At 38.9% G+C, this 23,025-nt stretch overlaps 2 pseudogenes; both read left to right on the forward strand.

The window, feature by feature from the left end:
- Positions 1 to 18,578, forward strand: part of LOC112409847 (cytochrome P450 2C18-like) — a 40,699-nt pseudogene extending 22,121 nt beyond the window's left edge.
- Positions 12,402 to 12,845, forward strand: LOC112409848 (non-specific lipid-transfer protein pseudogene; annotated as a pseudogene).
- Positions 18,579 to 23,025: the final 4,447 nt, after the last annotated feature.

Here is a 23,025-nt window from a genome sequence, read left to right on the forward strand (position 1 = left end):
GCATGTGGGATCTTCTCGGACCGGGGCACGAACCCATGTCCCCTGCATCGGCAGGCGGACTCTCAACCACTGCGCCACCAGGGAAGCCCTATCTGTCCATTTGATTCTAGCCATCCTAGTAGGTGTGAAGTGGTCTTTCCTTGTGGTTTTGATTTGTATTTCCCTGATGGCTAATGATGTTGAGCATCTTTCATGTTCTTGTTGGCCATTTATGTATCTCTTTGGAAAAATGTCTATTTCAGTGCTTTGCCCATTTTTGAATTTGGCTGTTATTATTTTTTAATTAATTTTTATTGGAGTATCGAGTAGAGTTCCCTGAGCTATATAGTAGGTTCTCATTAGTTATCTATTTTATACAGAGTATCAATAGTGTGTAAATGTCAATCCCAATCTCCCCATTCATCCCACCCCCCCCTTTCCCCCCTTGGTGTCCATACATTTGTTCTCTACACCTGTGTCTCTATTTCTGCCTTGCAAATAAGATCATCTATACCATTTTCTAGATTCCACATATATGCGTTAATATACGATATTTGTTTTTCTCTTTCTGACTTACTTCACTATGTATGACAGTTTCTAGGTCCATCCACATGTCTACAAATGACCCAATTTCGTTCCTTTTTATGGATGAGTAATATTCCATTGTATATATGTACCACATCTACTTTATCCATTCCTCTGTTGATGGACATTTAGGTTGCTTCCATGTCCTGGCTCTTGGAAATAGTGCTGCAATGAACATTGGGGTGCATGTGTCTTTTTGAATTATGGCTTTCTCCTGGTATATGTCCAGGACTGGGATTGCTGGGTCATATGGTAGTTCTATTTTTAGTTTTTTAAGGAACCTCCATACTGTTCTCCATAGTGGCTATATCCATTTACATTCCCACCAACAGTGCAAGAGGGTTCCCTTTTCTCCACACCCTCTCCAGCATTTATTGTTTGTAGATTTTTTAATGATGGCCATTCTGACGGGTGTGTGGTGATACCTCATTGTAGTTTTGGTTTGCATTTCTCTAATAATTAGTGATGTTGAGCATCGTTTCATGTGTTTGTTGGCCATCTGTATGTCTTCTTTGGACAAATGTCTATTTAGGTCTTCCACCCATTTTTGGATTGGGTTGTTTGTGTTTTTGATATTGAGCTGCATGAGCTGTTTGTATGTTTTGGAGATGAATCCTTTGTCAGTTGCTTCATTTGCAGATATTTTCTCCCATTCTAAGGGTTTTCTTTCATCTTGTTTATGGTTTCCTTTGCTGTGCAAAAGCTTTTAAGTTTAATTAGGTCCTATTTGTTAATTTTTGTTTTTATTTTTAAATTGTTGAGATGTAAGAGTTCTTCAGTGTTATAGATACAAGTGCCTTATGCAATATATGATTTGCAGACATTTTGTCTCATTTTATGGGTTGTCTTTTTACTTCCTTTTTTAAATTATTTTATTTTTATTTTTATTTTTTTGCAGTACGCGGGCCTCTCCCGTTGTGGAGCACAGGCTCCAGACGTGCAGGCTCAGTAGTTGTGGCACACGGGTCTAGCCGCTCTGCGGCATGTGGGATCTTCCCAGACCGGGGCACAAACCTGTGTCCCCTGCATTGGCAGGCGGACTCTCAACCACTGCACCACCAGGGAAGCCCTATTTTATTTTATTTTATATATTTTTTGGCCATGCCATGCAGGCATGTAGGATCTTAGTTCCTTGACCAGGGATTGAACCCGCGCCCCCTGCATAGGAAGTGTGGAGTCTTAACCAGTGGACCACCAGGGAGTCCCTGTCCTTTTACTTTCTTGATAGTGTGTTTTGAAATTCAGAAGTTTTCGATTTCATGAAAACCAATTTATTAATCTTTTTCTTTGGTTGCCTGTGCTTTTGGTGTCATATCTAAGAAACTGTTATCTAATCCAAGGTCACAATGATTTCCTCCAAGTTTTCTTCTAATAGTTTTATAGTTTTAGCTCTTATATTTAGGTCTATGATCCATTTTAAATCAATTTTTGATAATAGTGTGAGGTATGGGTCCAGCTTCATTTTTTTGCATGTAGGTGTCCAGTTGTCCCAGCACCATTTGTTGAAAAGACTATTCTTTTCACATAGAATGATCTTGGCAACTTTGTTGACAATTAGTGGTAAATGTGAAGGGTTTACTTTTGGACTCTCAATTCTATTCCACTTGTCTATATATCTTGCTCTTTGCCAGTACCACACAATCTTGATTACCATAGCTTTATTGTAATTTTTAATATGGGAAGTGTGAGTCTTCCAGTTTTGTTCTTCTTTCCAAGATTGTTCTATCTATTCTTGGTCACTTAAATTTCCACATGAATTTTAGGACAATCTCATCAATTTCTGCAAAAAGCTAACAGTGATTTTGATATGGATCGTGTTGAATCTGTAGGTCAGTTCAGGAGTAATGCCATCTTAAGAATACTAAGTCTTTCAATAGATGAACATGGGATGTATTTCCATGTATTTAGTTCTTCTTTAATTTCTTTCAGCAAGGTTTTGTACAGGCTAACTTACTTTTGATAGGCTATGTGTACATAACCACTGATGCTTCAAATTCACTTGAACAGATGGAAATAATAATAATGGTTTATAAGAACTCTGCTCTCCTTCTTGGCCTCAGAGTAATTTTGAGTTGAAAAGGTTAGAAAACTGTGTGAAGTTGATGTTACCAATGAGGATGACTACTTGTATCTACCAAGTACAACTGTCGATAGGGTTGTCTGTCTTAATGGTGTTGGATTACATAATATTGGGCATGCCACAGGTCATTTGGGGATTATAAGAGCCTTATTAAATTAGTGCCGGTCTAGAGGACTGGATAGGAAGAAATTATTTTTTGGTTTGTTAATGACCTCTGTAGTCATTATTTCAGATTGTCCCATTGTTATTTTCAATTTTGAATCACATACATCCCTCATCTAAACCAACCTTAGTTGTCCCTGTGAAGGGCTTTTACTCTCCCAACTTCTGACTTGTGAGAGCTTTATTCAGTCACTTCCTGACCCTTAGCATCTGTACTTGTTTCCTAGACTAAGTTGCCTATTGCCTCATATCTTGGAATACAGTAGTGGCCAGCCCCGTTTTGTCTTTGTGAATCCATTCTCTTTCTCTATAATCTATTCTAGGATGTGCTGCCATGTTAGTTTTTGCACATTTTCAACTTCATAATGGGTCTTTAGGCAAAACAGAATCCACATAAATTCTTCAGTGGGAGAAGAGAATTGCAAACTCTTGATTCTGGCTTATAATGGTTTTCAAAATATAGCTCTAATTTGCTCATTTCTATCAATTAAGATTGTGTTTGCCTACCAATAAGAAAAAAAATTAACAAAGGCTTAAAGAAACAGTGGGTTTATTTATCTCACATAGAGAGAGTCTCATGTTGGGCAGTCCAGAGCTAGCCCTGAAGTATCATGGACTCAAGTGCCTTCCATTTTTCTTCAGCATTCTTAAGTATATAGGCTTCATCTTCATGCTCAGATACTCATGTTCCAAGATGATGTCTACACCACCTTCACCTTCATATCTGTGTTTTGAGTATGAAGAAAGAAAGGGAGAAACTGGCATCAGTAGGCCATTGGTAAGAAGTGTGTTGCTTGGCCAATGTAGCTGCAAAAGAGGCTTGGAATGAAATTTTTAGGCAAGCAAGGGAAAAGGAGTAGGTAATGAAGATTGTGTCAGCCCAATCCGCACACTTTGCCATACCGTACAGTTGTTGTTTTAATACTGCACTCCAGTGTCTAAGTTTGCTTAGCTTTATAACAATGTGTGTTATTTTGGATTGACTGTAATTATATATGCTGTCAAACTGTCAGATAATTACATCAGATAATTCCTAGGAAAAGCACAATCAACAGATGGAGTTTACTTTTGAAAACTTGATAGCCACTGTAACTGATTTGTTTGGAGCTGGGACAGAGGAAACGAACACCACACCGAGAGATGGGCTTCACCTCCTGCTAAAGTGCCGAGAGGTCACGGGTATGAGCAAGATGGTGGGCAGAGTGAATTTCAGAGAAGATATTGGGTCCTCCATCTTATTTCTCTTAGAGAAGCTTTATTTTTGAAATTTCTGTGCCACCAGCTATAAGTTTAAGATTAAAATATTTTAAAAAGGTTAAAAGTGAGACAAATTTGTACAATAGGGGAGAAAGACTGAGAAAAGTGAAGACAGTGTGAGCAGTAGCAAAGGCAGTAAAGCTATGGATTTCATCAATAAAAAATTCTGGATAAGTGTCTGGACTTCATGGGAAGGGATTTGCAGCAGGCACAGCCAGCATAAATTGGCCTAGGATTGAATATTAGTTTTCTTAAGAAGAGTCCACTTTGAATGGTAGGTATGTTTTTGCAGAAATCTTTCCTTATTCTGAATATGCAGCATTCTAATGCTAGGGTAGGGAAGATGGGAACTATATTTGTTGAAGTATAGCATCAATTCTAGAAATTTGGTAAGAAAGGCTGAGAAAATTTCCAGTCTGGGAAGTTCTTTACAAGGTTAGATTTAGAAAAAGATCTATGCTATTTAGACAAAAGAAGTGCCTAAAGGAATTTTTTCCCTTTTTGAACAACTTTATTTTTTCCCATTTTCTTGAGATATAATTAACAAATATAAATTTATATATTTAAGGTGTACAACATGATTTCATATTGTGAAATCAAATTGCAAAATGATTTCCACAATCAAGCTAATTAACTACTCTTAGCAAAGTTCAAGTATACAATACAGCATTGTTAACTATGCTCACCATGTTGTATTGATACTTTAGATCCCCAGAACTTGTTCATATTATAACTGAAAATTTGTACCCTTTGACCAACATCTCCCCATTTCCCCCACCCCAGCCTCTGACAGCCATCCCTCCACTCTTTGTTTCTATGAGTTTGACTTTTTTATATTTCACATATAAGTTAGATCATGCAGTATTTGTCTTTTTGTGTCTGGCTTACTTTTTCTTAGCATAATATCCTCCAGGTTCATTCACGTTGTTGCAAATGGCAGGATTTTCACCTTTATTGGCTGAATAATATTCTGTTGTATACATCATCTTTTCTTTATCTGTTTATCCATTGATAGACACTTAGGTTGTTTCCATATCTTGGCTATTGTGAATAATGTTGCAGTGAACATGGGAATGCAGATATCTCTTTGAGATACTGATTTCATTTCCTTTGGATATATACCCAGAAGTGAAATTGTTGGATCGTATGGTAGTTCTGTTTTTGATTTTTTGAGGAACTTTTATGCTGTTTTCCATGATGGCTGTACCAGTTTACATTTCCATCTACAAGGTATAAGGGTTTCCTTTTTTCTACATCCTCACTAATACTTGTTATCTCTTGTCTTTTTGGTAATAGCCATACTAACAGGTGTATGGTGATGTCTCATTTCCCTGATGTCGAGTACCTTTTCGTATACCTGTTGGCCATTTGTACATCTTCTTTGGAAAAATGTTTATTCAGGTCTTTTACCCATTTTAATTGGGTTATTATTACTGTTATTATTATTAGCTATTGAGTTGTTTGAGTTCCTTATATAATTTGGATATTAACACCTTGTCAGATGTATTTCACAAATATTTTCTCCCATTCTGTAGGTTGCCTTTTCATTTTGTTGGTTGTTCCTTTTCCTGTGTAGAAGCTTTTTTATACTGATGTAGTCTTACTTGTTTATTTTTGCTTTTATTGCCTGTGTGTTTTTTGGTGTCATATCAAAAATTATTGCCAAGACCATGTCAAGGAACTTTTCCCCTATGTTTTTTACTAGGAGCTTTATGATTTGAGGTCTTACATTTAAGTCTTTAAACCATTTTGAATTAATTTTTATGAATGGTGTAAGATAAGGATCAAATTATATTCTTTTTTATGTGAATATCCAGTTTTCCCAGCACCACTTATTGAAGAGACTATCATTTTCCCACTGTGTATTCTTGGCACCCCTGTCAAAGAGAGTGACTGTAGATACCTGGATTTACAGATCTTTCTCAACTTACAATGGGGTTACATCCCAGTGAACCCATTTTAAGTTGAAAATGTTATATGTCAAAAATGTGCTTAATACATCTAACCTACTAAATAGCATAGTTTAGTTCAGCCTACCTTAAACATGCTCAGAACACATACATTAGTCTATAGTTGGGCAAAATCACCTGCCACAAAGTTTATTTTATTATAAACATTGAATATCTCATGTAATTTATTGAATACTGTACTGAAAGTGAGAAAAAGAATAGTTGTATGGGTACAGAATGTGGTTGTAAATGTATTGGTTGTTTATCCGCATGATTGCATGGCTGACCGGGAGCTGTGGCTTGCTGCTGCCGCCCAGCATTATGAGAAAGTATCATACTGCGTATTGCTAGTCTAAGAAAGGACCAAAATTCAAAATTCCAAGTACAGTTTCTACTCAATGCATATGGCTTTTCTACCATTGTAAAGTGGAAAAAACTGTAAATGGTACTGTCATAAGTTGGGGACCATCTGTATTTCTGCTGTATTCATTATGTTCCATTGATCTATGTGTCTGTTTTTATGCCAGTATTCTACTGTTTTTATTACTGTATCTTTGTAATATAGTTCAAAATCAGAAATTTTGGTGCCTCCAGCTTTGTTTTTCTTTCTCAAGATTGTTTGGTTTGTTCAAGGTTTTTCTGTGGTTCCATATGAATTTTAAGATTCCTTTTTCTATTTCTGTGAAAATGTTATTAGAATTTTGATAAGGATTACATTGAATCAGTAGATTGCTTTAGGTAATGTGGACATTTAGAGAATATTCATTCTTCTAATCCATGACTGCAGGATATCTTTTTATTTGTGTTCTCTTCAATTCTTTTTAATCAGTGTTTTATAGTTTCTGATGTACAGATCTTTCACCTCTTTGGTCAGATTTATTACTAAGTGTTCTATTCTTTTTGATGGTTTTATAAGTGGATTATTTTTATCATTTCTCTCTCAGATAGTTCATTGTTAGTATATAGAAACATAACTGATTTCTATACACTGAGTTGTATCTTGCTATTTTACTGAATTTGTTTATTAGTTCTAACAGTTTTTGGTGTAGTCTTTAGGATTTTCTATATGTAAGATCCTATCATTGTAAATAGAGACAATTTAACTTCTTCCTTTACAAAATGGATGCCTTTATTTTTCTTGTCTAATGCTTTGGCTAGGACTTCTAGTACTATGTTAAATAAAAGTGGGGAGAGTGGGCATCCTTTTCTGGTTCCTGATCTTACAAGAATAGCTTATAGTAATATTAATGAAAGAATTATATTTGCTTAATTGGAATAATATCAGAAAACACCTTTTGATAAAAATCCATCAATGTTGGTATAATTGGGTTAAAATATTCCCTAATAAACTGAGAGTTAAAAGGTCTGGCTCAAAAGAGCAGGAACAAAATGGTGGGGTCATAATTTCATGTACTATTTGTTTCCCACTCACACTGGATTAAAAACATCATGCTATACATTTCATTTGGTCTCCAATATTCATTAAAAATTATAAATGGTTTTAAATAAATACTATTATACAGCTAATATATTTTACCTCTTAAAAAAAAAGAATAGCTTATAGCATTTTACCTTTTTTTTGGTTAACCATCCACTCTTCCCTTTACTTATTTATTTATTTTAAAATTAAATGCTTTACTGAGGTAACATTGGTTTATAACATTATATATGTTCCATGTGTACAACATCACATTTTGTATACACTGCAGTGTGCTCACCACCAAAAGTTTAGTTTCCATCCGTTCACTGTACAGTTGACCCCCTTTACCCATCTTGCCCTCCCTTCACTCTGCTTCCCTTCTGGTAACCACTACTCCGTTCTGTGTATCTATGTTTTTGTTTTTGTTTTGTTTGTTTGTTTGTATATTCCACATGTGAATGGAAGCATACAGTGTTTGTCTTTCTCTGGCTCATTTCACTTAGCAAATACCCTCAAGGTCTACCCATGTTGCAAATGGCAAGATTTCTTTCTTTCCTTCCTTTCTCCCTCCCTCCCTCCCTCCCTCCCTCCTTCCCTCCTTCCCTCCTTCCTTCCTTCCTTCCTTCCTTTCTTCCTTCCTTTCTTTCTTTATCTCTCTCTCTCTCTCTCTTTCTTTCACTGAGTAGTATTGCATTATATATATACCACATCATCTTTATCCATTCATCTGTTTATGACCACATAGGTTGTTTCCATATCTTGGCTATTTTAATGCTGCAGTGAACATAGCGGTGCATATATCTTTTTAAATAAGTGTTTTCATATTTTTTGTATAAATACCCAGAAATGAAATAGCTGGATCCTATAGTAGTTCTATTCTTAATTTCATTAGAAATCTCCATACTCTTTTCCATAGTGGCTGAACCAGTTTACATTTCCACCAACAGCATATGGGGATTTCTTTGTCATTGACTTTTGGCAGTTTTAATATAATGTGTCTTGGAGAAGGTCTTTTTGCATTGAGGTAATTAGGTGTTCTCTTAGCTTCACACACTTATATATCCAGTTCCTTTCCCAGGTTTAGGAAGTTCTCAGTTATTATTTCTTTAAATGAACTCTCTGTTCCCTTCTCCCTCTCTTCTCCTGTGGGATACCCATTATCCTTATGTTGTCCTTCCTAATGGATTCCAATAGTTCTTTTAGAATTTCTTCAATTTTTTTTTAACACCCTATTTCTCTCTCCTCTTCAACCAGAATCATGTCTAGATTTCTATCTTCGGGCTCCCTAATTCTCTCTTCCATGGGATGCCCTATTTCCAATGCTTTATAACAGCGGTCCCCAACCTTTTTCGCATCAGGGACGGGTTTCGTGGAAGACAGTTTTTCCACGAACGGGGGCAGTGGGTGATGGTTCAGGCAGTCATGTGAGTGATGGGGAGCGATGGGGATCGGCAGATGAAGCTTCGCTCACTGGCCCACCACTCACTTCCTGTTGTGCGGCCCAATTCCTAACAGGTGGCCCAGGGGCTGGGGACGCCTGCTTTATAATGTGTTCTTCATCTCATTTATTGCATGCTTCAGCTCCAGATTTTTTTTTTTAATGTTTCAGTCTCTTTGGTAAGGTCTTCTTTCTATTCATTAACTTCATTCCTTAGCTCATTGAACTGCCTGAGTTTTGCTGTATCATGTTGAATTTGAGTTTCTTCACGACAGCTCTCTTGAATTGTCTATCAATTAGATCTCAATATTCTGTAATTTTCAGTTTGGCTTCTGGAGAATTTTTATGCCATTGTTACGATGGTGCTTGATGAGTTGTTCTTCTATTGGTGCATTTGAAGTAGCAAACACCTTTCTTCGTTAGGTAAAGGTGCTTTGTCTTTCTTTTAAACTTGTTTCTAACAATTCAACAGGCTTGTAATTGGAGGCCTTTTTGTTTGTTTTCAGTAGATGACACTATAACACAGGTTTTTGGTTTCTCTTACTTCAACTGCCTCTGGCTATATTTGAGAATTGGCACTTTCCACCCCACTGCCTTTGCCAGAGGTGTTGTTCGGTGCCCTCATTGTCACTGGTGCCTTGCTGTTGCTGGTGTCACTGCTATTGCTGGCATTGCCGCCTGGGGCACCAGAAAGGCAGGCACCTTGCCCAGGGTCGTCTGTGCTGTGGGCTTCACTGCCGAGGGGGGAGGGTGGGAGTTGGAGGGCAGTTGGAGCTATGGTCACCTCTGCTGCATTAGGGGTTTTCAGGTTCATGGGTGCTGCTGCTGTGGGTGGGAGGGTGGGGGTCCAGAGTTGCAGGTGCTTCCACAGCTGAAGGGACAGAGTCACAGGTCCTGCTGCCACTTCTCAGTTCCCTGTGGCTGTGGGTGCTGTTGTGACTGGGAGGTCAGAATTGTGTGCAATGCCCCCCCCCCCACCGCTACTCCTGGATTCTCTGGGGCTGTGGGCTTAGATGCCATGACTGGGTGCCAGGATCTCAGGCATTGCCTTACCTGTTCCCTCCATTCTGCCTCCTCTATGTGTTCCAATCCACCCACCTTTAAATGTAGAGATGTGTGGAATTCTCTGCCATCCTCATGTGTTGGGCAGAGTTCCCTTTGTTGAGTTATGGACGTTGAACTGGTTGTAGATTGAAGGTGGGGACAAAGGGAGTGTCTCACACTGCTGTAATGCTGATGTCACTCCCCTCACCGTTGAGTATGTTAGCCCTGGGCTTGTCACACTGCTGTAATGCTGATGTCACTCCCCTCACCGTTGAGTATGTTAGCCCTGGGCTTGTCATATATGTTGAGAGACATTCCTTTATTTTGTTGAGATACATTCCTTCTATACATAATTTGTTGGGAGGAGTTTTTATCATGAAAGGATGTTAAATTTTGTCTAATGTTTTTTCTCCATCTATTGAGATGACAGTATGATTTTTATCCTTTATTCTATTAATGTGGTACATCATATTTATTGTTTTGCATATTTTGAACCATCCATATATCTCAAGGATAAATCTGGCTTAATCATGGTGTGTGATCCTTCTTTTTTTTTTAATTTTTTTAAAAATTCATTTTATTTATTTATTTATTTTTGGCTCTGTTGGGTCTTCGCTGCTGTGCGCGGGCTCTCTCAAGTTGAGGCGAGCAGGGGCTACTCTTCATTGTGGTGCGCGGGCCTCTCACTGCAGTGGCCTCTCTTGCTGCGGAGCACAGACTCCAGGCACGTGGGCTTCAGCGGTTGTGGCTCACGGGCCCAGCAGCTGTGGCTCGCCAGCTCTAGAGCGCAGGCTCAGTAGTCGTGGCATATGGCTTAGTTTCTCCACGGCATGTGGGATCTTCCTGGACCAGGGCTCGAACCCGTGTCCCCTGCATTGGCAGGCGGACTCTTAACCACTGCGCCACCAGGGAAGCCCGGTGTGTGATCCTTCTAATGTGCTCTTGTATTCAGTTTGCTAGCATTGTGTTGAGAATTTTTGCATCTATGTTCATCAGGAATATTGGCCTGTAATTTTCTTTTTTTGTACTTATGTCACACTTCAAAAGGAATTTTATTATTCCAGAAGTCTGAGTCCAGAAAAATGGTGTTTGCCGTAAGAATTTCCTTTCAGGGCAATAGGTTTAACTTTTATGAACAATTTAAAAAAAAATTATCTTTAAGCAAATTATGTTTTTCTAGGTCAGAACCCCATTGAAATGATGATAAATTAATTACAAATGAGAGTTATTCCTGAAGAGTCAGGAGATCTCATGTAGGAAAATGGAGGTTTCATAGAGGGTGCTGGTTACAAGGTTTAGAAAACATCTATTTCAAAATGGACTAGGTGGATAAAGCAGTTGGGAGAGGAGACACCAAGAACAAAAGAGAAATGATAAATTGAGGCTTCTCAGTAATTAGAAAATTAATTACTAAGAGTTTGAAACATCTGCCTGAGCATTTGCAATAATTCTAAATTGGCATCTAAAAATTAGGAATTGAAATACGTGTTAAAAGACCAAGAATGTACAAAAGAGTCAACATAATCATAGTTGTCTTACTTGTACAGTATTTACATAGTCATAATGATATAAACAATGAATAGTGATATAATAAAAAATTGATATAAATATATTGCAGAAAATTGAGTGAGGGGAAGTTGTGCGTGTGTGTGTGTGTGTGTGTGTGTGTGTGTATGTGTATGTATGTATCTGTTTGTGGGTACTTATTTTGTATGGGGTGGTGGTTGAGATGTAAGCCCTCATCTCACTTACCAGAAAGTCATTATACATTGTCTAAAAATGGATAACTCAGGAAATAAAAGTAGTAATTTTTAAAATAAATTTATTTTATTTATTTATTTATTTTTGGCTGCATTGAGTCTTCATTGCTGTGTGCAGGCTTTCTCTAGTTGTGGCAAGTGGGGGCTACTCTTCATCGCGGTGCGAGGGCTTCTCATTGCGGTGGCTTCTCTTGTTGCAGAACATGGGCTCTAGGCATGCGGGCTCAGTAGTTGTGGCTCGCAGGCTCTAGAGTGCAGGCTCAGTAGTTGTGGCGCATGGGCTTAGTTGCTCCACGGCATGTGGGATCTTCCCGGACCAGGGCTCAAACCTGTGTCCCCTGCATTGGCAGGGGGGTTCTTTAACCACTGCGCTACCAGGGAAGCCCTAGTAATTATTTAGAAATATGAAATTTAAATTTCAGAAGAAACTGCTAGAATGCTTCAAAGTGGCCACCTTTGGGAGGAGTATGAGGATTAAAGAAGATAGCATTCAAAGTTGCAAATAAATACACAACACGTGTACAGTCACACAAACCATACATACATATACATCAGTTACAGAATTTGATTTTTAAAGTGAAATTAATACTTGATTCTTGTTTTTTCTTTCTGCGAGGACAGTAATTTCTTGAGTTCATAATGTAATATTTAGGAAGCCGGAAAAAGGCAAGTTCCTGGTGCAAAGGTTGCTCTGCAGCATAATTTGGGCATCGGAGGAGCAGTAGTGGTCACGCTGTACAAGATGGGTTTTCCTGAAGCTGCTGGTTCTTTGAGAACTCATCAAATTGAGGCTGCTCCAACCAGCTCTGCAGTTGATGGATTTAAGGCAAATCTTGTCTTTAAGGAGACTGAGAAGAAGCTTGAAGAGGAAGGGGAGCAGTGTGTGAAGAAAATCGGTGGTATTTTTGCCTTCAAGGTGAAGGATGGCCCTGGAGCTAAAGAAGCCACCTGGGTGGTGGATGTGAAGAATGGCAAAGGATCAGGGCTCCCTAACTCAGATAAGAAGGGCGACTACACAATTGCAATGGCTGACTCGGACTTACTGGCTTTGATGACTGGTAAAATGAATCCTCAGTCGGCCTTCTTTCGAGGTAAATTGAAAATCACTGGCAACATGGGTCTGGCTATGAAGTTACAAAATCATCTTCAGCCAGGCAAAGCTAAGCTGTGAAGAACTCTCTTTGCTTAACTTTGAAAATCAAGATGAGATGTATAGATATATGTCCATATATTTCATTGTCAGAGCTTAGATTGAAACTACACATTGGCAGATAGCGTATTTGTTTTTAAATGGGTGTGACCGATCCTGTTTTTCCTAAGCTCTGGGTGACTAGAACCTGATGGTATACTACTGCGTGCAACTGTGCATGACAAAGTTAATATGGTAATTATGGTTTGGGGTAGCCTAAAATCAGGAATAGCAAAATCCAAAAACTATGTAAACAAAAGCTCTCATTTTGCTTATAAAGTATAAAAGACTCAATTTAAGTTTTCCTTGGGAGAACTAGGGAGGAAACAATACCAGTAGCTGGCCAGTAATTAGTGTTGTACACTTGAGACCTTGATCTGTTTTCCACTGATAATTTATAAAATTCTGTACTGGGATGTTTTTTTAAAAAAATCTTTACAGTTTTGCATTTCATGCCATCAAAACAGTATTTTCTTCCCAAATCAAAGAAATATGATCAAGGCTGGGGAGAAAAAATATATAGCTGAAAAAAGGCCTATTTTTTAAAACAAAAATATTTTTAAGTGAGTTTCCTTCTTGGAAAAAAATCAATGTATTAGAATCATAAAACACTGTTGTTAAAAATAATTGAACAAATAAAGTTTGCTTTGAGATAAACAGTTTTCAAATTATAATCTCGTATTAATTTAATTAAATTTGTAAAACTCTCCTTCCTTTGTTATAATTTTCCCTTTTCATATGTTTAGTTGAACAAGGCACATTTAATTTACCTTCCTAGTTTTGTTTTTTGTTTTTTTTTTGCGGTACGCGGGCCTCTCACTGTTGTGGCCTCTCCCGCTGCGGAGCACGGGCTCTGGACGCGCAGGCCCAGCGGCCATGGCTCACGGGCCCAGCTGCTCCGCAGCGTGTGGGATCCTTCCGGACCGGGGCACGAACCCGCGTCCCCTGCATCGGCAGGCGGACTCTCAACCAATGCGCCACCAGGGAAGCCCCTTCCTAGTTTCTTAAATTCAATTTAAAGGAATACTACTTTTTATTCCTTTTTTTTTTTAAAGGTAAATTTCATATCAGACTTTGGCATGTGATGTGTTTTCCCTATTATTACCTTGCTAGTTTTTCTCATGCTAATGTTATTTCTAATAACTCGGTAAGATATGGGGTAAAATAATGTTTTTGGAAGAATGTTTAATAGAAAATTAAAATAGCTCTTCCTCAAAAAAAAATGTAATATTTATATTTGAAGCATTTCATAATTTCTATTTGTATTAATGATCCTGTATGCTAATATATAGGTGTGCACAGATATATCTCAAAGCCTAGCTTGTATGAAAGTCATTTGTACCTATATTATGGCAACTCATTCTGTATGTCTAGGTGTCCTTCTGGGCCTGTAACTGATGTTTATAATGATGTTGGAACACCTTCACAGAGCTTTATGTAACTCTTAATTGGTATGCAAATGTGGTATGTATTTTCCTGTTTTTCCATCAGTCTCACTTGTGTCTTATCAGCTAAAGTCCAGAAAGAGATTGACTGTGTGATTGGCAGACACCAGAGTCCCTGCATGCAGGACAGGAGCCACATGGATGCTGTGGTGCATGAGATCCAGAGATACATTGACCTTATCTCCACCAACCTGCCCCATGCAGTGACCCGTGATGTTAAATTCAGAAACTGTTTCATCCCCAGGGTGCTTTAAACATTTGATACAGGTTTTTGTGTGGACATAAGTTTTCATTTCTTTTGGGTAAATACCGAGGAGTGGGAGTTTAAAGTTAAATGTTTAACTTTATTTAAAGTTTAACTTTATTTAAAAAACCCACCAAACTGTTTTCTAATACGGCTGTGACATTTTTCCCTCCTACTAGCAATATATGAAAGTTCCAATTGCTGGAGGTAGGTACCCTCCAACACTTGCCGTTGTTAGTGTTCTTAAATTTTATTTTATTTTAAATTTATTATTTCTTATTTATGGCCTCTGCCCTATTTTTTGTTTTGTTTCTGGTATTTATCGGCATTCCTCCAGCCAGATCACCTCGTTCTACCCAAAACAATCCAATACGTTTTGAAAACCATTTTGGAGGGGCTGTTCTTGGGTGGTGGTGGGAAAGGGAGTTTTGGCCAGAACGATATTGACTGGTAGGGGAAAAAAAATCAGAAAAACACCAAACCAAGTACACGCCTCTCCCCACATACACACCTGTATTTATGTACCCGCACACATGGCCGGCCAAGCCGGCCCTTGGGGGCTTTGAACAATCATCTCAACGCCTCTTTCCGTTTCTCTTGTCCTGAGTATGGGTAGGGGCGAATGGGGAGAGATTTCAGATCTGTAAATATTTTTAAAGCGAAGAAAATAAAACATTTAAAGCATCGTTGTTAACTTTGGTGGAACTGATTGTCCGGTGTGCTAACGCTGGAGGTTTTCTCGCTTTTCCGTGTAAGGGCTTGCCGGCGCGTGTCAGATGTCTGACTCGCCCCACGTGGAAGGTGGGGCGGGGATGAGGGGTTAAAGGTTGGGACCTTGGCGCCACCCCGTGAAGCCACACCCCTTTCCGCTGGCTGGTGGTGCCCATAGTCCCCGAGCGGGCTGAGGCTCAGCCCGGCTGGAATCCAACTTTGGATCCCGCGCCTACAGGGTCGGACGGCGGGTGGAGGCAGGCCTCACTGCTGAAGCGGTGGCCTCTCCGAACACGCTTTTTTGCAGCACAGGGAGTGCCTAGGGGTTGGCAGCAGCGAGGCGCCGTGCGACGTGGTCCAACCTGTGACACGAGCCTCCCCTCCGAGGGCGCAGGGCAGGTGGGGCGGCGCTGCCTGGACCAGGTATAGCGCCCGACTTGCTCATCCCCCATCCTGGCGCGACAGCCTGGCAGCGCTCTCAGCTCCGGAGCCGGTGGCACAGTTGCGGGTCCCCCGCGCGGCGCGGGAACTGGGGGCAGAAAGACGGCCCTTCGCCTGAAGCGTCATGAGGCCGGAGACTAGGCAAAGAAAGCTCGAGAGGCAAAGGCTCCTCCCACACTGTTGTGTTGTTTACGGTTTGCATTGTGCTCGCTAAGAGGCCGGGTCGCGGGCAAGCACGTGGCCGCTGGCCCTGAATGGGACCTGGGTGCGCTGTCTGCGTGCCCACCAACTTCCACGCCCCAACACTTGCCGCCGCACCCTCTAAATTTTAGACACTGAAGTGGTTGTGTAGTGATATCTCATTTTGTTTTACTTCTATTTTCTCGGTGAATAATGATATTTGGCTTCTTTTCATATGTTGATTGGCCATTCGTATGTGTTCACTGATAGTGTTTGCTCAAAGTCCTATTTTTTATTGAGTTTCCTTTATTTAATTATTGCAATTCTTTATATACTTCGTGTGCAATCCCTTTGTCATGTCTCAGTGTTGCACATGTTTACTCCCGGTTTGTGTCTTTTTCTTTCTTTTTTTGGTTTCTAAGAATGTATTTCAAGGAGCAGAAGTTTAAAAAAAAAAGCATAGTTTAAAATTTTTATGAAGTCCAGTTTATCGATTATTTCTCTTATGAGTTGGGCTTTTGTGTCATATTTATTTTCCAGCACATGCTATCAAATATTTATGCTTTTCTTTTTCAAGTTTTATACTTTTCGCGTTTATATTTAGCTCTATGATCCATTTAAAGTTCATTTTTTACTTATGGAGTGAAGTAATGGTCATATTTCATTTCTTTTCTTTATGGTTATCTACTTGTCCCAGCACCATTTGCTGAAAATATACCTGCTTTTAAAATCTTAAAGTAACATTTTCCTGTATTATTTGTTTTAAAATATGCAAGGCAATAATTTTAAAAACAGAATTATAGACCTTAAATACGATAAACTTAAGGGGTGCAATTACCCCCAGTTTTGAATTTAAAAGATTTTAAAATTTAAATAATATTTAAACATACAATGGATATAAATATTATAATATATGAAATACATATGAAATTGTGTATATATCTATATTGTAACTACCTGTCTGTCATCTGTCTATCACACTTAACACCTAAATACTTCAGTATGTATCTTCTAAGAACAAATGAACAAGGACTTTATCTACATAACAATAAAAGCATTCACACTAAAGGAATTATCATCTATACAATATGTTTTTCTAATATATATATATACTATAATTACATTTTCTCAGTTATCCTAAAATATCTCGTGTAGCTTTTTTTGAGGGAGCATCTAGTGTCCAATCAAGGAACAAGCATTTAGTTTGATTATCTGCCCCTTTACTCCCCTGTTATCAAGGACAGTTCCTTTTCCTATGTTTATTTCATTTTAATACACTGACAATTTCGAAGAGTCCAGGACAATTGTCATATTAAATGTTCCTCAGTCTGGCTTTATGTGATTGTTTTCCTGAGATTAGATTCCAGTTGTGTGTATTTGGCAAGAAAATTACTTAGGTGATGTTGTGTATGTCCCACTGCATCACATTTCGGTTGAAGACATATAATGTCAGCTTATCCCATTATGGGTGATGCTAAGGTGATCACTTATTAAGGAGAAATCTGCCATATCTCTCCATTGCTGCGGTTCTGTTTTCATAGATAATTAATTAAAAAATCTGTGGCATGGTACTTTAAGACCTTGTGAATATACTGTTTCCCAAATAATTCATTCAACAGTTTTAGCATTAATTGATGATCTTTACTTGAATTGTTGAAAAATGAGAATTTTTCTAATTTATCATCTCTGTTTTTTTAATCTAGAATTCATCCATAACAAAGTGTTCCCCCACATTTTAAAATTAAGAGAAACAAATTTCATCCCAAAGATAAATGCTCACTGGTTGTTAGCGTACTTGTTGATATTATCCAAGAAGTCACTTTTCCTCTTGGGAAAATTTTCTTTCTTACTGCAGTAAAATAAGTATAACATAAAAATGACCATTTTCGCTATTTTGAAGTATACAATTCAGTGAAATTTAGTACATTCACAGTGTTGTGCAACCATAGCTACTATCTAGTTCCAGAACATTTTCATCACTGCAAAAGGAAATCCACCACCCCTTAAGCAGTCATTGCCCATTCCTCACTCCTTATAGCCCCCGACAACCACTAGTCTGTCTCTGTATGGATTTGCCAGATGCCATTTTTGATCAGATCAGACCTCTATTTTAAAAAGCCCTATAAACAGATTCCAAATACATCTGACTTTTCAAGAGCCCTCAGAGGCTTCCATTTTAAACTATGATCCACAAATGAGATGTAAGAAAGCTGAAATGATGAAATAGAGTCAAGTGTGGGATACAGACAGCAGTGTCCAAACGTTGTCATAAGTAAAGGGGATTCAGAGATCTAGCACCCAAGTAACCAAGTACACAGTACTTCAAATGCTATTGGAGGACACTTTAGTAACATCACTGCCACTGGTCTTAAACTCATCCCTGTTTATTACTTGGTCTGTCTGTCTGGAATTGCCACTGCCCTTCTTTGGACCTGGGACTCCTCATCTCTAGATCAAAAGATGGGACTAAATGACTTGTAACATTTCTACCGCTCCACCACCTCTTTATAATTCATTTATCTTCATCTTTCATTTCAGGGCACGACTATAGTAACATTGCTGAGTTCTTTGCTACATGATGACAAAGAATTCCCCAACCCAGAGGTGTTTGACCCAGTCCACTTCCTGGATGAGAGTGGCAACTTTAAGAAGTGTGACTACTTCATGGCTTTCTCAGCAGGTAATAAAAATTAATGTCCTTAGGTACTTAGGGAACAAGACACCTTTCTGGAATTGGTTGGAACTTAATGATGCCCACTCTGGGGCTGAGAATCTGTGACCCTTTTTCCTTGGAGTTCAGGGACATCTATTTATTGTGAAGCCTGTTATTTTGTGAACAATCAGTTGGGTGTGTATTCAGAGTAACATTTTTGGGGTTTGGTTTTGTTTTTCTAAAATCGTTCTTGAGGCAGGTGTGGTATATATGAGAGTGCATCACAGTGGGCATCAGAAAATCTCAGTTTAAATCCTGGTTTTATTAATTATGAGCTATGTGACACTGGATGTTTCTGTTTACCCAGAATCTTCCTTTTACTCATTTGAAAAATACAAAATTACAGTCTCTACCTTCCAATGTTTATTTTGGTGGGGTAGATGTGGAGTTTCAAGGAAAGAGTCATGTACATTTACTTATATAATTACTTTATCTTTGGTCATTCAAGATGTTTGAATTAAGTTAGTGTTAACCACGAATTCCAAGAATGTAGATCTGGTTGAAATCAAGCGATGTTTATTTGGGGTTTGTTAGGACCGTAGCCCAGGAGACACAGATCTAAGAATCACTTAAATTGTGTTCTTCCAGACTACAAAATGGGGAAATTTATAAAGGCAGAAAACCACAAGGGCACATAAATTTTTTGTCAAGAATTAGAATTGTAGATGACAATATGTAAGGATGCTTGTAAGCAAGAATTGGTTAGGGTTTGAAATGGTTACATAGTTGCGAAGGGGGAGGGGAACTTTGAAAATACAAAATTGTAGCAAGCACCTGTTAGCATATATTGTTTTGAAAATGGCTGGTGGAGTCCTTGAGTTTGACACAATTGGGAATTCAAGTTCTCAGTGATGCAGGAACATGTCTAAACACATCCACAATGAGTATGTGGCTTCATTTTAGGTGTCTGAACCATAGTTATTCCATTCTGATTTTTAAAGGATCTTAAATATGTCATCATTAACTATATTATGTATAGGCAAATGTAATATTAATACAGTACCTTAAAATATTTTAAAACCTTTCATTTTCAGGGACAAAGTGTCCTAGTGTTAGATAAAACATTACAAGATAAACATTAAAAAACAAAATAAAAAATCTTAAAATTTGTATGGAAACACATAAGACCCCGAATAGCCAAAGCAGTCTTGGGGGGAAAAACGGAGCTGGAGGAATCAGACTCCCTGACTTCAGACTATGCTACAAAGCTACAGTAATCAAGAACATAGGAAGAACACTATTTGACATAAATTACAGCAAGATCTTTTTTGATCCACCTCCTAGAGTAATGGAAATAAAAACAAAAATAAACAAATGGAACTTAATGAAACTTAAAAGCTTTTGAAAAGCAAACTACAAACAAGACGAAAAGGCAACCTTCAGAATGGGAGAAAATATTTGCAAACGAATCAACGGACAAAGGATTAATCTCCAAAATACATAAACAGCTCATGCAGCTCAATATAGATCGAGTAGAGAACAAACGTATGGACACTAAGGGGGGAAGTGGGGGAGGGGTGGGGTGGTGGTGTGATGAATTGGAAGATTGGGATTGACATATATACACTAATATGTATAAAATGGATAACTAATAAGAACCTGCTGTATAAAATAAAATTCAAAGAAAAAAAGTAATAAGTACATTTTGATTTTTTGTTGATCATTTGGTTTGTTGACCATTTGGATTTCCTGTGTCATGAAGATGTTCAGGGTTTTTTTATTCCTATATTTATGTTTTCTTTTTTTTGATGGATTCATAGGAATTTTTTCTACATTCAGGATATAAATTTTTTGTTCATTTATCAGTATTGTAGTGGTCTCTCCCATCCTGTGTCATTTTATTTTGTGTTTTGTTTTTTTAAAAAAAAACAAAACACAAAATAAAAAAAGGCATAGAAGACACTGATTGGCCTCAGAGTCATAAATCCCCAACTGGTCATTGTTTGAATCCAGACTTATAAGCCTTTTTTCGGCCTCAAATTATTTATTTCAATGGTTCTGAATCCTAGCTGCGCAGTGGGACTCCCCTCTCCCCTTTTTAAAAAAATTATCAATACCTCGACCCAATCCCAGTACAGTTAAACCTGAATCTCCAGAATGTCCTTGGACACAGAGAAAACAAGACTAAAAGTTTATTTTTATCAGTGGGGCAAGGTCTACTCAGAATGGGAGTGCTAAGTAGCTGTACTTGATTGGTCTGTTTCTGTCAGAGAGGCACAAGTTGAATTAGCAGGGACTGTCATAAAAGCTTTAGATTTCAGGCTCCCAGCTGTCTGAGTAAGAAGAGAAGGTTTCTGTGGATCCGGCTGTGCTCTGTCTCTCCTGTCTGCTTCTCCTGTCACTCTGGAAACAGAGCTCTGGGAAAGGGCAGCTCCCTCCTGGCCCCGACTCCTCTCCCAATTCCTGGAAATATCCTTAGATATTAGATATTAAGGACATCGGCAAATCCTTAATCAATGTAAGTAGGTTTTATGCTTCTTCACTGTCTTGCAAACGGTAAGTAAATTAATCCCAATGATGAAACTCATACATACTGTTATGGGCACACTGTCAAAACAGGTCAGCGTGAAGTAAATTCCTTCCTGTAAATTTTGACCTTTTTCTTGCCTTTTCAGGTCTGTCATTGTCATAAATAGATGAGCAAAGTAATGTGTTTTGTGAGTGGAGAAACATGTAGGTGTTTGTATGGTAGAATCAAAATAATAAAGTGTCAAAAGCTTGTACTGTTTCTTCCCTTCTTTGTTTCACAGCCATTTGCTATGATTTGGCACTGAAGGTAAGTGGTAAGTGAAGTGTTTTGTGATTCGAAATTTTCTTCCAGAAGTCATATACTATATAAGCTGTGTGTTTTGTTCAGATGGCCATGAAAACAGAACTTTTCTGAAGAAGGGCATTGTGCCTGATGTTAAGGAAGTAGCTTGGGATCAGGGCCAGCATGAGTGAATGAAAGAAAGTAGTCATCAGTCAGGGTCCAACTGATGGTAATGGTGTTCATTTGGATTCTGCAGGGAGCTGCTGTCTGTAGCCTATGAATGCTGCAGGATGGAAGATACTCTTCTTCCATGAGATGCTAAATGTCCTGGCACTGCCTGTATGATGCCTGCTTTCTTTCTGTGTTAGTAATACCAGCAGATCTCAAACTAGGCTGGGCATTAAAATTATTTGAATTTATTTTTTATAATATAGATTCTAGTATTCATCATAGGGCTACAGAATCAGAATTCTAATGACTGCTGTACAGGTGATTCTGAAGCAGTCAGCTGGCTGTTGGTCCAGAGGTGGGCATTGAGGATCGGTACATTTCTCAAGGATCAGAGGGTGAATACGAAGAGCTTCAAATTTGAATCCTCTATATAGTAGCCCTGGGATGCTGGAAATGGAACAGAATTCCTTAACCTCAGTTTCCTTATTTATAAGTGGGGCAAATAAACCTGCTGAAGGCGCTGATATGAGGATTAATTGTAATCTGTGTACCAACTACTCGGGCCATTGCCTGACACATCAGTGGTAGCTATAACAATCACCATAATATTTATGTAATAAATTCAGAAATATTTTAGGCTACATGTGGCAGAATAAAAACATAATAGTAGGATGATAATATATTCTGCATTAGGCACAATATATTGACTTTTGCTATTACATGTATGTCCATTCCCAGCTCTCAAAAGTCTATGGCCCTGGGGCTTCCCTGGTGGCGCAGTGGTTGAGAGTCTGCCTGCCGATGCAGAGGACACGGGTTCGTGTCCTGGTCTGGGAAGATCCCACATGCCGCGGAGCGGCTGGGCCCGTGAGCCATGGCTGCTGAGCCTGCGCGTCCGAAGCCTGTGCTCCGCAACGGGAGAGGCCACAACAGTGAGAGGCCCGCGTACTGCAAAAAAAAAAAAAAGTCTATGGCCCTATGTTCACTGTGTATTTTGGAATGAAGCCAACGGTGGTCTTGCATGGATATGAAGCTGTGAAGGAAGCTCTGATGGATCTGGGAGAGGAGTTTTCTAGAAGAGGCAGTGTCCCAATGCTTGAAAGAGCTACTAAGGGACATGGTAGGTGTGCATGTGCACATGTTCAGCATTGATAATGGGTGGGGGTGGAGAGGATAAAAACAGGAATTTGAAGAGCCCCCAGCAGAGCTTGGTTCACCTGAAAGGCTGCCAAGTGTCAGCTCACTCCTCCTTCCCTAGCACCTCCCCCCTAGTTTCTGTTTCCCCTCCCGGTAGGAATCATGTTCAACAATGGGAAAATATGGGAGGAGACCCGGCGCTTCTCCCTCATGACCCTGTGGAATTTCGGGATGGGGAAGAGGAGCATTGAGGACCGAGTTCAAGAGGAAGCCCACTGCCTTGTAGAGGGGTTGAGAAAAACCAACAGTGGGTGATGCTATGCTTTGTCACTCTGACCTTAACAGTTGGCTCTCTTCTCCAGTGATGC

The sequence above is a fragment of the Neophocaena asiaeorientalis genome, unplaced genomic scaffold, assembly GCF_003031525.2.
Source record: "Neophocaena asiaeorientalis asiaeorientalis breed wild unplaced genomic scaffold, Neophocaena_asiaeorientalis_V1.1 scaffold554, whole genome shotgun sequence".
NCBI classification, from domain to species: domain Eukaryota; kingdom Metazoa; phylum Chordata; class Mammalia; order Artiodactyla; family Phocoenidae; genus Neophocaena; species Neophocaena asiaeorientalis.